The sequence below is a fragment of the Rattus norvegicus genome, chromosome 4, assembly GCF_021556685.1.
Source record: "Rattus norvegicus strain SHRSP/BbbUtx chromosome 4, alternate assembly SHRSP_T2T, whole genome shotgun sequence".
NCBI lineage: Eukaryota > Metazoa > Chordata > Mammalia > Rodentia > Muridae > Rattus > Rattus norvegicus.
In genome coordinates this window covers 138,572,532-138,586,766 of record NC_141537.1, presented here as the reverse complement: position 1 = coordinate 138,586,766, position 14,235 = coordinate 138,572,532, and the positions used below count along the sequence as shown (strand labels likewise).

At 34.6% G+C, this 14,235-nt stretch overlaps 1 protein-coding gene across 1 annotated transcript in view; it reads right to left on the bottom strand.

Moving 5' to 3' along the window:
* Window positions 1-13,795, bottom strand: part of Cntn6 (contactin 6) — a 397,730-nt gene extending 383,935 nt beyond the window's left edge. The window contains 1 exon segment of the mRNA NM_013225.2: window positions 13,694-13,795. The gene's annotated coding sequence lies outside the window, so the exon portion shown is untranslated.
* Between the last annotated feature and the right edge of the window lie 440 nt (window positions 13,796-14,235).

The following is a 14,235-nucleotide window of genomic DNA, read 5'->3' as shown; positions in this document are numbered from 1 at the left end:
CCACTTAATAAGAAAATTTTGCAAAAACAATTTGCACATATCCAATAAAATATGGTTAATTTTGTTATGTTTGACAGATTCTGTATCCTTTAGATAAGCTGTAATGAAGTGCCTTGCTTTAAAACTACCAGGAAGATTATCCTTGTCTGAAAACATGACTTCCTATTATATCATTTTAGTCTTTCCTATTCATGCAATTATTTTATTTAAATAAAAAGAGCACTAACAATGACCTAGCATTCTTTTATCTTGTTCTCTTTATTAAATGTTATACTGTATGCCCATGTACATCTGTCTACAAATGTACTTGTAAATATTACATACCAACATATGTGAGGGCGGCAATGCTTGTGCTCATCTCCCAGAGAATATCTAAAACAAATAGGGTTCGCCTCTTAATTTAGCTATGCATACTAAACCACAATGAACACATTATATATTTAATGTACAAATAACTTACAAACATCTTGCTCAAAGTAACATTGCCAATGCTCACAGCAGCAACTGTCAAATGATAATGGTTCTGTCAGGATTCATTAAATTAATACATCACTGAAGAGCTTCTAGTATGAACTAGGCAAGTAATATACAAAAGAGAGTAAATCACGGCCCATACCCATTAAGTATTTCGAATCTAGACATAAATCAATGCATTGCAAGTAAAAGAATTTAATACATGAGCTAAACTTCCACAAACAATATAGAAAAATTCTATAAAAGGTGATTACAGTGAAATGTTAACTATATGTGTCTTACATGCCTATTAAACTATTAAAATGATACTGACAAGTTTCAGGGCAAAATGTCATCTCATTAAATTTTGAATTACTATTGATTTCTTGTGATGGTTTTACTCAACTGAACGTCATTGTTGTTTTTTGGTATGTTGTATTGCTACCAATGTTAATCAAAGTGTTTATACAAAGATGATTTCATATGAAACTAAATTCTCAAAGAAAAAATATTTACAGATTTTTAAGAGTCTATGAATAAAGTAGCAAGTTTGAGACATTCAAAGATATATCAATGATTCCTGAAGCTTTTTACATTTCTTTTTGGGAAACAAAAACTTACTACATTAAGTGAAAGAATCTGTTGATGCTAAAAACAACTTTTCCTGGTAGTGTAAGTATACATGCCAGAAAAACTCTTATTGTGTGGCTGTGCAACTGGTGCCAACAAAGTCATTTTTATTTTAAACTCCAGGATTTTTTTGAAAAGAAGACTATTCATTGTTTTATTTATTTTCTTATGATATGTTTTAATTAAAATGTAATTCATCACTTTCCTTCCTCCCTTTTCTTCCTCCTTTACCTCCCATGTCCCACAATCTCCCATTGATACTTTCCTCTTTATTTTTGATTGTGTATGTCCCACGTCAGAAGTGTGGATGAAGAAAATGAGGTTCGTTTACACAATGGAATACTACTCTGCTATTAAGAACGAGGACATCCTGAGTTTTGCAGGCAAATCGATGGAACTAGAAAATGTCATCCTGAGTTAGGTAACTCAGACCCAAAAGGACATGCATAGTAGGTTCTCACTAATAAGTGGATTTCAGCCAAAATAAAAAAAAAAATACAGAATACCCAAGGTGCAGTCCACAGAAATAAAAAAAGTCAACAAGCTGAAAGGCCCAAGTTCCATTTGGGAGGGAGAAGAGAAGAAAACAACCACAAGGGGGGAGGGAGGGAGAGAGGGAAAGGGAGGAAAGTGAATGGGGGTGGGTGGAGAGGGGAACATGATCTCGTATTGTGTGGGGGGAAATGACTGAAGTCCTGAGGGCCAGCAGAAAGAATGGAAACAGGTGACCTTAGGAAGAAGGAGGTTGGGAAGACCCTCTAGAATGTACCAGAGACCTGGGAAGTGAGAGACTTACAGGACTCAATGGGGAGAGACCCTAGATGAAAGGTCCTACAGTGAGAGAGGAAACTTATTGAATTTACCTCCAGCAGAAAGACAGGGCATCAAGTGAGAGATGGGGTTGCTATCCCACAGCCAAAGCTCTGGCCAATAATTCTTCCTGTCTGAAGGAAATGCAGGGATGGAAACCAAGAAAAGTCTGAGGAAAAGAAGGTCCAGTGAATGGCCCAAAGTTTGTTCCAGCTCAAGGGGAGGCCACATGACCTGACACCCTTCCTGAAGCTATGGAGCATTCACAGAAACGGACCTATCATGACTGTCCTCGAAAGACCCAACAAGTAGCTGAAAGAGTTAGATGAAGATATAGGCACTCAACCAAACAATAGAAGCTATTGACACCTCTGGTTAAATTAGGGGAAAGCTAGAGGAAGTTAAGGAGGAGGGCAACCCTGTAGGAGGACCAGCAGTCTTAATGTACTTGGATCCCTGAGATCTCTTAGACACTGTATCACCAACCAGGCAGCATACACCATCTGAGATGAGGCTTCCAACCCATATACAGCAGAGGACTCTTGGGTCTGGGTTCAGTCAGACCAGATGCACCTAATCCTCAAGAGACTGAAGGCCCCAGGAAGTTTAGAGGTCCGGTGAGGTGGGTGCGATGGACAGAGTGGGGGGACATCCTTATAGAGACACTTTTGGGGTGAGTGCGGGGGGGGAGTCAGGAGGAGATATGGAGTATGGAAACTTGGGGGGTAGAACAGGAAATAAAATCTGGAGTGTAAAAATATATTAAATAAATAAATAAGAATATTATTCTAATAAATCTGTAATAGTACCAATATTTATAAAGATACTTGGAGGAAGTCACATGCACAACACCTTATCAAGTACTTTTAGACACATGTGAAGGTCAGATCAATTTTTGAAATAATACTTTGAATAAAAAATGCCTAAATTCTCTGACCACACATTCATATATTGGCATTTTATATACAAGAGTGAAAAATTACTGCTGCTTTCAAGAAGTGTCTTAAACGTCAAGTTTTTTTATATAACCAAAGGTTGGTTTTCGGTGAGGTACTATCAATCACCTCGCTGTTAGTCATCAAAAAGAATCTAAAGCAAGAATGACCTGAGTCAGATTTCTGTGCTAACAAAGCTTTGGGATAAGTGGGTACATATTTTATGAGCAGTGTTAGACTTAAAGAATTAATGAAGTGATGTCCCCTAAATATCTATATTAATATCATCTAATTTTCCTAACTAAATTCTTGAATATGTTCTAAGATATGCCCCATGAGATGATTATACTTTTTGTTTTAAATTATAATTTCTTACAATTTATGGTGCTTTTTACAACTAATGGGAATGTAGTGTTAGTGTATGGTATACAGTATCTCTGTCCATTTTTATTAGATTGTTTTCAAAAGGCTTGGCATTGTTTCCAAACAGATCAGGGAACATAATCATAGGGAAAGTGCAAAAATATTGAGACAATTAAATTGAATGCTGGCAGGATGGCTCATTAAGTAAAGTGCCTGTCTGGCAAGGGTGAGCAACTAAAGTTGGATTCCCAGCACACACTGAGAAGCCAAGTGTTGCAATGTATCCTTTTAAACACAGTGATGAAAGAAGGCGGAGAGTGGTGGCTATTTGGCATAGCTGAACTGAAGAGCTCCAGGTTCACAGAGAGGCCCTGTCTCAAATGCAAAGATGCACAATGGTAGAAATCACTCCAAGCTGACTTGTGGCCTCCAAACATAAATATAAAACCATCTGTATGGACACACCTGCGCACACATATTCATGCAACACAGATACACACGCACACACACACACAGACACACACACAGACACACACACACACACACACACACACGAGGAAAAATTGCTTTTAATTCTTTAGGGACAGCAGGAATCCTCACAGCATCTGTATAAACAAATGATTCAAATTGTTGACATAAACACACAGTTTACCAAGCAGACATATAACTCACACCAAGAATTATACAAGGTCATTGGAATGCCATTAAAATTTTTTAATACGAGACAACTATGAAGTTTGATGCCCATAGACCCTAAGGTCTGGAGGTGCTGCAGGGAAAATAACCAAAGAACAAATGACCTTGGTGATTCTTTAGAAGACTTTGGTTACCTGCAGATAATAAGTCTTTGAAGTTTGTTTTTAAGGTCCAACTTAACTCCATCTTTAAGAAGATATTTAAAATACAGGACTTTGACAGAGCTCTAACTTCAGAGAAAATTTCTGCTGCAGATGAACTTGTCATAGGGAAAAATTCAACAAAACAAAATAATATAATGCAGGGGGGAGGGAGAGGAGAGGGAGGGGGAGAGGGAGGAGAAGAGGGAGGAGGAGAGGGAGGGGGAGAGGAAGGGAGTAGGTAGAAATAAATAATGGAGGAATTTCTTCCTAAATCCTAAAAATAGTATTAAAATCAAAAGACAGATTTAAACTGAGAAGGGAAGAGACACTAGTAGTCACTAAATAGCAGGAAAATACTTAAAAATTGAGATGGATTCCTTCTGAAAGCTAAAGTTTTAAAATACATGTGGGAGAAATGCAGTATCATGGTAATGAATATATTAAAAGTTTGGGAGGAAACCTAAGATAAAAATGTAGACAATAAAATCCTGGGAACATAATCTTGAAAGAATAAATTGAAGTGTTTTCCTCTTGCAAGACTGACATGCAAAGTACCTAAGTATTTTCCATAGTCAAGAAAGAGGAGAAAGAGAATTAGGAGGCAATAACATCTTAATAGAATATATATATATATAATGATTTATAATTATTTTTCTTGATAAGTCAGTAGGAATGAAGTTAAAAATACAATATCATTTCTTAATATCTACCTGTAAAATGGTGACTAAAAGAATTATTCACTTGTACAGCCAAAGATCATAGACTGGAATGCAAACAAAACATTCAGACAAGAATGTTGATCAACACGGAGTGCTTTAATAAGCTGTACTACAGTTTTAGAACGTAAGAAAATTTTCATTGCCTAATTTTAAAGGAGCTCAACATGGTGTCAGAACAACTTTTAACTATCTGTTGCTACTTAAGAATGATTCCCAATACTAACAAAAAGAAATGATAAATAAAGTACTTAGAAAACCAAGCAAATAATTTGGATAAACAGTGGCTAAGGACTTTATAGGAAGTTTAAAAATTAATGGTAGAACTAGCACGCTGAGAGGTCTTTTGTGGAAGATATCTAAGCCAATTAGAAAGGAGGAAAGACATAATATTATAGTCAATCTTAACTTATTAATAGAAAATATTAATTTCATGTTTTATATATTTATCACCACCTTCCACATAAATATTAGGCAGGGGAATCATAACTTTTAAAGTTGTAAAAGTTAGGAAATAAATTTAAAAAATTCTGAAATAGGGACCAGAGGGGTGGCTCAGTGAATACTGTGCTTCTGTGTGTGTGAGAGAGCCTGAGGTTTAATCCCTTGCAAATACCTAAGGCCAGGCATTGCGCCTGCTCCTGTATCTCCAGAGGAGAAAGGGGTGGATTGGCAGAAATACAAGAATTCCCGGGGCTTATATCCCAGCAGTCTTTTAAGAACTGTGGACTTTCTTAAGGGTTTTTAAAATAAGAGGTAACAATTCAAACCCATTTTGTTCACATTAATAATAGATGCAGATGAATTTAGTATATTAACTAAAAGACAAAGATTCTGGGACCACACAAAGCAAACAGGAAGTTATTGACACACCATAGTATTGATATTCTTTACAGGAATTTTCAAAATGTGCACACTGTCAATTGAATACTTCAATAGTTAAACTAGGAATGAATACTAGAAAGAAAATGTGCAATAATGGTATATCATTCCCAATTCAACTGAGATCTATGTGCATTTCCAGAAATTGGTCTTAGTTGCCCAATGTACAATGTGCTGGGCTGGTAAAATATGTATCTTTGTTATCGCTTCTTTCACCTAATATTTTAATAGTCTTAATGTGCACATATGTATGAAGAATTAAATATGCATAAAGTTTATGATAATGAGAATGAAAGAACTGCAGAAATTTATGGTTTTAATATTTTTCCATATTTCAATAGAGAAGGAGGTATTGCCCATTTCCTGAAATTTAACATTTGGTATATCTGATTGATGGGAATAGTGATTCACAAATATAATACTCACACAAATGTTTAAATTTCCGCACTACAACAAATAACGTGTACATGCACATTCAATGTATAGAGGTAGTTCATTGCTGCTAAAAATTAAAACATGGAACAACCAAAACTGTTGTGTAAATGTGTAAAAATAGAGAAAATATGAAAAATTTAAAATAAATATTCAACATATAATATCTTGAACATTTAGCCTAATATACAAGGCTAATGTACTATTTAAATTTACGATGGTGACCAAAAGAAAAAATACTTCATTAAAATTAACTATTGAATGTGTGTGTGTTTGTGTGTGTGTGTGTGTGTGGTGTGTGCTTAAGAGGTTAGAAATGGAATATATATATATATATGTTTATTTTAAGACCACCTGTTATAATTTCAAATTTATTATTGCTTTCAGTTTCAAGAATTAGTTTGAGACCGTATATTGGTCACTTTTCTGTTACTGTGTTAAAATAATGACCAAAACCAACTCAGGAAAGAATTTCTTTTGACTAACAGTTCCAGAGATCTACTTTCCATGACACTGAGAAAGGCATGGCGTACTGACAAGAGCAGAAAATTTACTGATTACATTTTATTTGTACAAAGATAAGAAAAAGAACAAGAAAGAAGGAGGGCTAGGATGTAAACTATCGACACTAGCATGCAACTTTGCTCCATAACCTCCCCCAGACAGTGGCATCATCTAGGGACTAAGTACAAATACAGAAGCCTACGGGGAGCATCTTGCATTCAAATCACAACAGGGCACAGTTTTGTTAAAGTTAAAATAGTGAAAATGAATAGAAATAAAAGTAAAATGCAGACAATTTCGAATTTCTCTGTATGGTAAAAGTAGTTATGGTATATTCTCATTCTAGTTCATGTTTTGCTTTTACTATCAGAAAATTAAATACACTCTCTTGGTCAGGTTCAAATGCTTTTTTATATATACAGTGAAGGTATATTTAGCCTGTATACAACCACACCTAAGTGTCTCTAAATCTTTCCACAGTATTCTCATAAGCACTACCTTCATTTCCAGTGTGGTGATTTGCATACCAAATTTAATTTTCAACAAAATACTCAATACAATTGATAAGATGATGATTATAATTTTCATTCTATTCATTGTCTTACATTATTTTTACTCAATTGATTCTAAAGCTAATGGACAAATATGATAGTGGTAGTAATAATATAGCCATAATGAACCAATGAACACACAGAGAGCTTATTAATGGCTGGGCTTTCTTCCAAGATATTTTTACAAATTAAGGCATTTAATTCTCTTCACAATACTATGAAGTCGATACTGCTATTATCTCTGTTATGAGTGGAGAAACAGAGATGTAGAGAGGCCACTGCTATGTTGTGACAAGTACAGAAAAGGGCAGGTGCAAGTGGCACCTGACATCTAAGTCCCATGTTCAAAAATTCTGTCCTCATTATGTGCTTTAAAGCTCAAGTTGACCTAGAACTAGTGATCTTTTGTTTAGCCTTCCAGATGACTAAGTACTGAAGTTAGAGGCATGTACACATGTACCATCAAGACAACAATATACTTTGAACACTTGCAAGCATGCTTTTACACACACAGACACACAGATACACACACACACACACACACACACACACACACACACACAGAGGAATGCACCCTCAAATTCAGGTCAAACAACTTCTGCTGAGATGAATCACAAAGGTCACAGTTTTGAAGCAAAGAATCTCATATAAAACTATCCTCAGAACTGAAAATCCCTGCTGGAAACTTATAAAACAAGGAGATTTTTATTCATGTCTTGTTCCAAAGAAACAAAGAGAAGAAATAAAAAAACATAGTGATAGGGTTGGAAAGATACATCAACAATAGATAAATCTTTCTGACTCCAGAGACAATATTCGTGGGCATAATGCCAAACACACAGCCTAAAGCAGATTTTCATTATTTCCAAACAATAAAAATTACATACTTTTAGGGAGAATTGGAGAAAACTTGTCAAGATGTTAATTATTGTTAGATATTCTACTTTATTTAAGATAATATAATATCTGAAAACTTGGTGGATTGGGTGATAGCAGGAGAGAATATTGAGAGAGGGAAAGATTTTATTCCAAGATTCCACCATGGAGATCTGTAACTTAAAGGCTCTGGTATACATTACTGACTGAATGGACGAGTGGGAGAATATTCATTCTTAAAGAAAATAAGATGAAAAATTTGGCAGTTTTATATTTGGCATTTATATTAATGTCCTAAATACATAAGTATTATACAAGAAATACCTGAGGTCTTGATTCTTTGTGAAGAGATGAATTCATGCACAAAAGTAACAATTAAATTAAATTGCTGTGAAACTCTTAAATGCATTTTAAAATCTCGACAAATTTAATTTTCTTGGAGCATATCATACCAAAATTTTGAGGATAGATTTCATATGTCTTTTTTACTAGTGTATGCATTATACTTCCCACTAGTATGGCCCTGAGGTATAATAGCTATGAATTTGGTTCATATTGGATACCTACAGGATATATGAGCATGTGTAATTCCCACTTTTTCTTTAGGAATAGTTTGGTAACCCTAGGGTTTATTCTTGGAATTGTGCTTTACTCTATGAGTTATTATAGCACCCTAAAAAAATCCCCTTTTTTTTCTATATACCTCTCATGAACATTTTGAAATGAACCAAGAAAGGAAAGAAATAAATAATGAAAATATATAATTGAAAAACACAAATCTAAATAATAGTAGACAGTTTATGCAAAGTGGTGATAAACTACTCCAATGAAGATTTTTTTTAAAGATTTATTTATTTATTATATATAAGTACACTGTAGCTGTCTTCAGACACACCAGAAGAGGGCATCAGATCTCATTACAGATGGTTGTGAGCCACCATGTGGTTACTGGGATTTGAACTCAGGACCTCTGGAAGAGCAGTCAGTGCTCTTAGCCACTGAGCCATCTCTCCAGCTACTCCAATGAAGTTTTTATATCTCTCACTATAATTTTTCTGTATGTATTTTAAAAGAGATATTCAAAGTCTCAAGTGATAAAACCAAAATGTAGAGAATAAAAACATTTCATAGAGATCATTAAAATAGAAAATTAGCTTCAAAACAAACTACTTGGGTATAATGAGGGTAACAAAACATAGTGCAAAGTTGAAAACAAATTTGAATAAGTTTATAGATGTAAAAGATGAACAAATAAGACCCAACATGGTCACAAGTGGTGATCTAAAAGAAAGAAAGTGATAGAAGAAAAATGTTTAACAATTGGTAGGTTCATGGGCACGAGTATCGGGTCAACAAATTAAAGACAGGAACTTAGAAAACCTGCTGGAATGTAAGAATCTTGTTCATATATCCATTAAAGACTCAGCAAGGCACGTTGGAAAGATAGCTGTTTCCAAAAGACTCAGAGTCAGTTTCTTTCAGTGATATTGGGGCACACACATCCTCTTGTAGTACAAATGTACATAAAACATAGTATAACAAAAGGAAAGAGTTTACCTTTACTTTAATTTCATTTGAAATCCTCAGTAAAGATTAAGAAAACATTGTAGTTTTAATACTGCCTATTAGAATCATGAAAGTTCTGGTATTTATTTCTCATTTTATGCAGGAAACATTACCTAAATAACTTGTAGATAGGAATAGGTCAATATATTGATCTAAATTTTTATAAAATTAACATTTAATAGCTTATATTTGAAGACACTTTTATGATTTTGATATTAATTGACTATATTAAAAATAAGTGGCAATTTTACTTGACCATTATGCATTGAATCAAATCTCAGTACTAGATTATCTGCAACGTTCCCTTAAATTTATAGGTAATAGCATAATTATATTACTTTTGATCAAAAAAGATAAAAGAAATTATAAAGTAACGACAAGAAAGTGTTCCTTAGAGTGGCCAGCTATGTGAATATTTTTAGAAAAAATGTGGATATTAAATAATATGCAAGCATTTATCTTAGAAATGAATGTCACAGTCATCAATAGTAATACTTCTGGGTAACAGCTCTAAAAATGTGATGTTAACAATAGTGCTTAAAAATACGTATAAATTTATGAAGTTGTGAGTTTGATTAAAAATGATAACTTGTCTTAACTGTGCAAAATAAAATAATGTTCAGGCATACAACACAGAATGAACCTGTGACTGTCTAAGAGTCTAAAGATACATTTCTGAAGGTGGGACTCACCCACTCATGAAATAATGGTGAATCAGGATGTAAATGCTTATTGGTAAAAATGCTAGCTCTTTCAAATTGGAATTGAATCCAGAATAAAGTTATGGTACTTACCACAATGTAAATAATAAATCTGAAATTAAATATGTTTATTAAAATATATTTATCATAATTCATCATAATTATATATCATAATGTATATATGTTAATAATCATTTTGGAGTTATACATTATTGGCATATATATATATGTATGTGTGTGGTGATTTACATTATTATCATAATTGTTAGAACAGGATTAATATGCAATCTTGTTATTATATGAGTCTCATCCTGGTATGCTTATCTGTTCTTTAAATTTTATCTCTTTTACCATCGGTTATAACCTTTGGATCCTCCTATCTTATTCTTGCTGATTGTCGTATTAGGTCTGAGAATCAGCCTAAGTAGGAATGTTACAGTTTTCTACACCCTATTTGAGCAAAGAAATAGTCAGGACTTAACATCAACCTTCCCTATGATCTCAGATGCTCAAGTATTGAAGAGGAATAGTTTGGTAGCTAGTTAGATGCTAGAAGGTCTATGATCATTAGAGATGGACCACTCCTTCATAATCTACAGCTTACAAAAACAGGACTGGAACTTCAGGGCCCTACTTCTCAGAGGCACAGGGTCTGGGTCATGTGTCCCTGAAAAGATACATGACATCTAAACTGCCAAGAACGTCCTTAATTGACAATGGTCTTAGCCTGGTTCAGAGGTTCTTAAGCTTAGAAGGCTATTGCATGACAAGTAGCTTTACACAGTAGTTTTTCCCTCCCACCAGCATCAATCCAAATAGGTCTATCAATCACCTGGACAAAAATAAACATCTAAGGAAAGTTGTCAGTTCTAAAAACTTTAGATATAAAACAAAATCTATCTAAACTACAAATGTGTACTAGTGTCTAACTATTACCTCCTTCTCACACCATGAGAAGTTTCTGTTCTCCAGATATCACTTAAGCACTGGCCATCATCATCCAATTGAGAGTACCTGCTGTGTTTGCTAATATATGCTTTTTCCTCTACACTTTACTTTGCATCTTTTTAGTTCCTCCCCTAGAGATCATTTATAGCAGGTATCTTAGAGAAGTAGCAAGCAAAATTCTGTTGACAATGACTTGTAATTTGAAAACTTGTTAATATTTAAGTATGTATTAAAATGTGTATGTTGAGAATTGGTAAATATATTCAATGCATATTAAAATGACTCCCAATCATTATTTTTTCATAGTTTTTGTTCAAATTACAAAGTTCTTTTTTTCTGAAACCAGTCCTTCTCTCACACAAACAAATCCATACCATATTTTTTTGCAACTTAATATCTCATTTTACTTTCTTTTTGTTTTCCAAATGTAGAATGAGGTATAACTCTAACATGTGGATATCTGTCAGTCATTGGTGATAGCATCACACTAAGTTACTCCTTCTTCTTAGAAAGAATGATATATTATAGGGAAATACTCTTCATAAAATACCTTCCTCTCCATGTCATCTTATTAGAATTTTAGGCATTAAGAAATAACACCTCAGGATTGTTATTTACAGGAAATGTGATCTCTCTTCAATGCTTTCATATATAATTTGCTTATGATACAAAGTACTAAAACTTATGCTACCACATTCTACTTTTCATGTTGTCAGCTAAATAACTAAGTGAATATGTCATAATTCCTTCCTCCTGTAAGGAGAATAAAAATGTGCCAATGAGCTTTTATACTATCTTTACTCACTAAAGGAATAGAAGCCTATAGTCGATATACGTCATATTGTCTTTACAGCATTATTAGTTGTCTACAGATTGGGAAGGGGAAAGCTCAGACTAAATGTGTGGTCACCTGCCAAGTCACCAAGTGAATTTGATTTCATTGAGGAAACTTACACATATACCTTGACTATAAAATTATAACAATTCACTAGAAATGATCAACAGAAATAAAAAAAACACATTTGTATTTAAGTGATGAGCTTCTTACTAAGAGGTGATAACTTATGCATTTATATAGCCTCATAGCAAGGCCTTATATAAAAGTTTCTTGATTGAAAAACATTATACTGCATAGGCATGATTAAGCTAAAGAAAACAATCTGTGGATCATCAATCATGAAATTTCTCTGTATTTTTGTTTGCTATACAAATTGTGCCAGCATTTTTGTGGGCATATGTTTGTTTGATGGAAATGTATATATATATATATATGTATATATATATATACATATATATATATATATATATGTTTCACGTGGGGGAGGATAGAAAAAAAACCCAGTGCTCAAATATCTTATTTCATTGTTGTTTGTTGTGCACATAAATTGGCGACATATTTCAACAACAATGAATTTAAAAGATGATGAGCAAATCCATCAGATAAATGAAAATTGCTCAGAACAAGAGTTTCAGGAGCCAACATATGGCTCCTTGGTTTAGAGATATCTTGGAGAAACACTGTCACTGTAGAACAACATACCCTTATTTTCAAAATGATTTTGTACAATGCCATTGCTCTCTGCTTTTGTTGCCCTCAATATAACTTTGCCATAATATTTGCCATTCTGTGAATGCTTCTCAGAGGACATAGTCCGGATGCTGATTATTTAAACTTTAGTAGTTTTCTTTTGGAGAAACAAGAACTATGAATTCCAATGTCCCCCAAACCTCCAATGTTACAGTATCACATTAATATTGGAGCCATATATAGCGACTAAATCTCAGAACTCTGCAAAGTTTGCTCCCAAGTCATCAAGTTCTGAAACTTTCATAAAGTATGAAAAGATCCTTATCATAACAGGCTTAGCTGCTGTGAATAGAGAGGAAAGGCGATTCTACAAGCTATTATCTGTAAGCTGGGTGCAACCAAAATGTCAGATGAAATTTGGTGCACCCATTTGACCTCCACTCTAGTGTTTCTCTCATTATGAATGCCCTCCCCCAAGAAAGTTTTATAACCGTTCCTTTAAATTATCTGTAGATACTGCAAACCCCACCCCTCAGCCATTGGAGGAAAAAAAATTGCAGTACACATCTTCTGATCTACCGTTACTGAAAGGGTGTGTAGCTATCGGAAAGTACTAGAATTAGCACTGTCATCCAGTCTTGCCCGTTAGTTTTACTGCAGCAAAGACTAGTGAAACACTAAAAAATAGACCTGTGGTCTCACTTTGCCTTGTTTGATCCTGCCTCCCCCGATACAGATTCAATACATTTTTCCTCTCACAGGGAATAAACATATCTTAAGCATCAGCATCATAAAAGCACAGCATCAATGAAACAGTCACTCCCCCCTCCACCAGACATCCAAATCCAGCGTTTACCTGTTTTACTAATACAAAGAGATTGAAAGCAAGAAAAGCTGCAGCTTGCCCGGCAAAATTCTCATTGCAGCAGACAGCGCAATTCTCTACTTACGGATCTTACCAGGGAAATGTCTCGGGATCTTTAGAATTTTCCTGCAGAACTCTGTCTGGAGCCCTCAGTCAGGCATGCTGTGCATCCAGGCAGAACCAAGCCGTATGGAATGTCTATGCAGCTGAGAGATAATGGGACTCTTTTTCCCAGCTGGGACCGCAAGCCTTTTATCCAGTGAGTATTGCGTGGCTCCTCTGTGGTCTTAAGCATGAAATACGCTCCTCTCCTGCTGCATTCCTGACGGAACCTAGACAATTAGTTCTTGAGGCACATGTGCAAAGCTCCCGTTTGGAATATGCAAAGGGTAAATTCTCTCCACACTGAAAGGCAGTTCTGTCTTCCTCATCCTTCACACACTCAGGCAGCTGGGAGCAGCTGCCATTCCAGTGGCATGAAAGATTAAATTCATCCCCTCATTCTTTGACTAGATATAGTCACTCCTGTTGGGTCATCAGAAAAGCAGTCTTTTTGAAAACTGGGTCAGACTAACTACTTATTAGGTATCCAACAGGAAAGGAAGTAGTTTTTCTTTTTTTTCTTTTTCTTTTTCT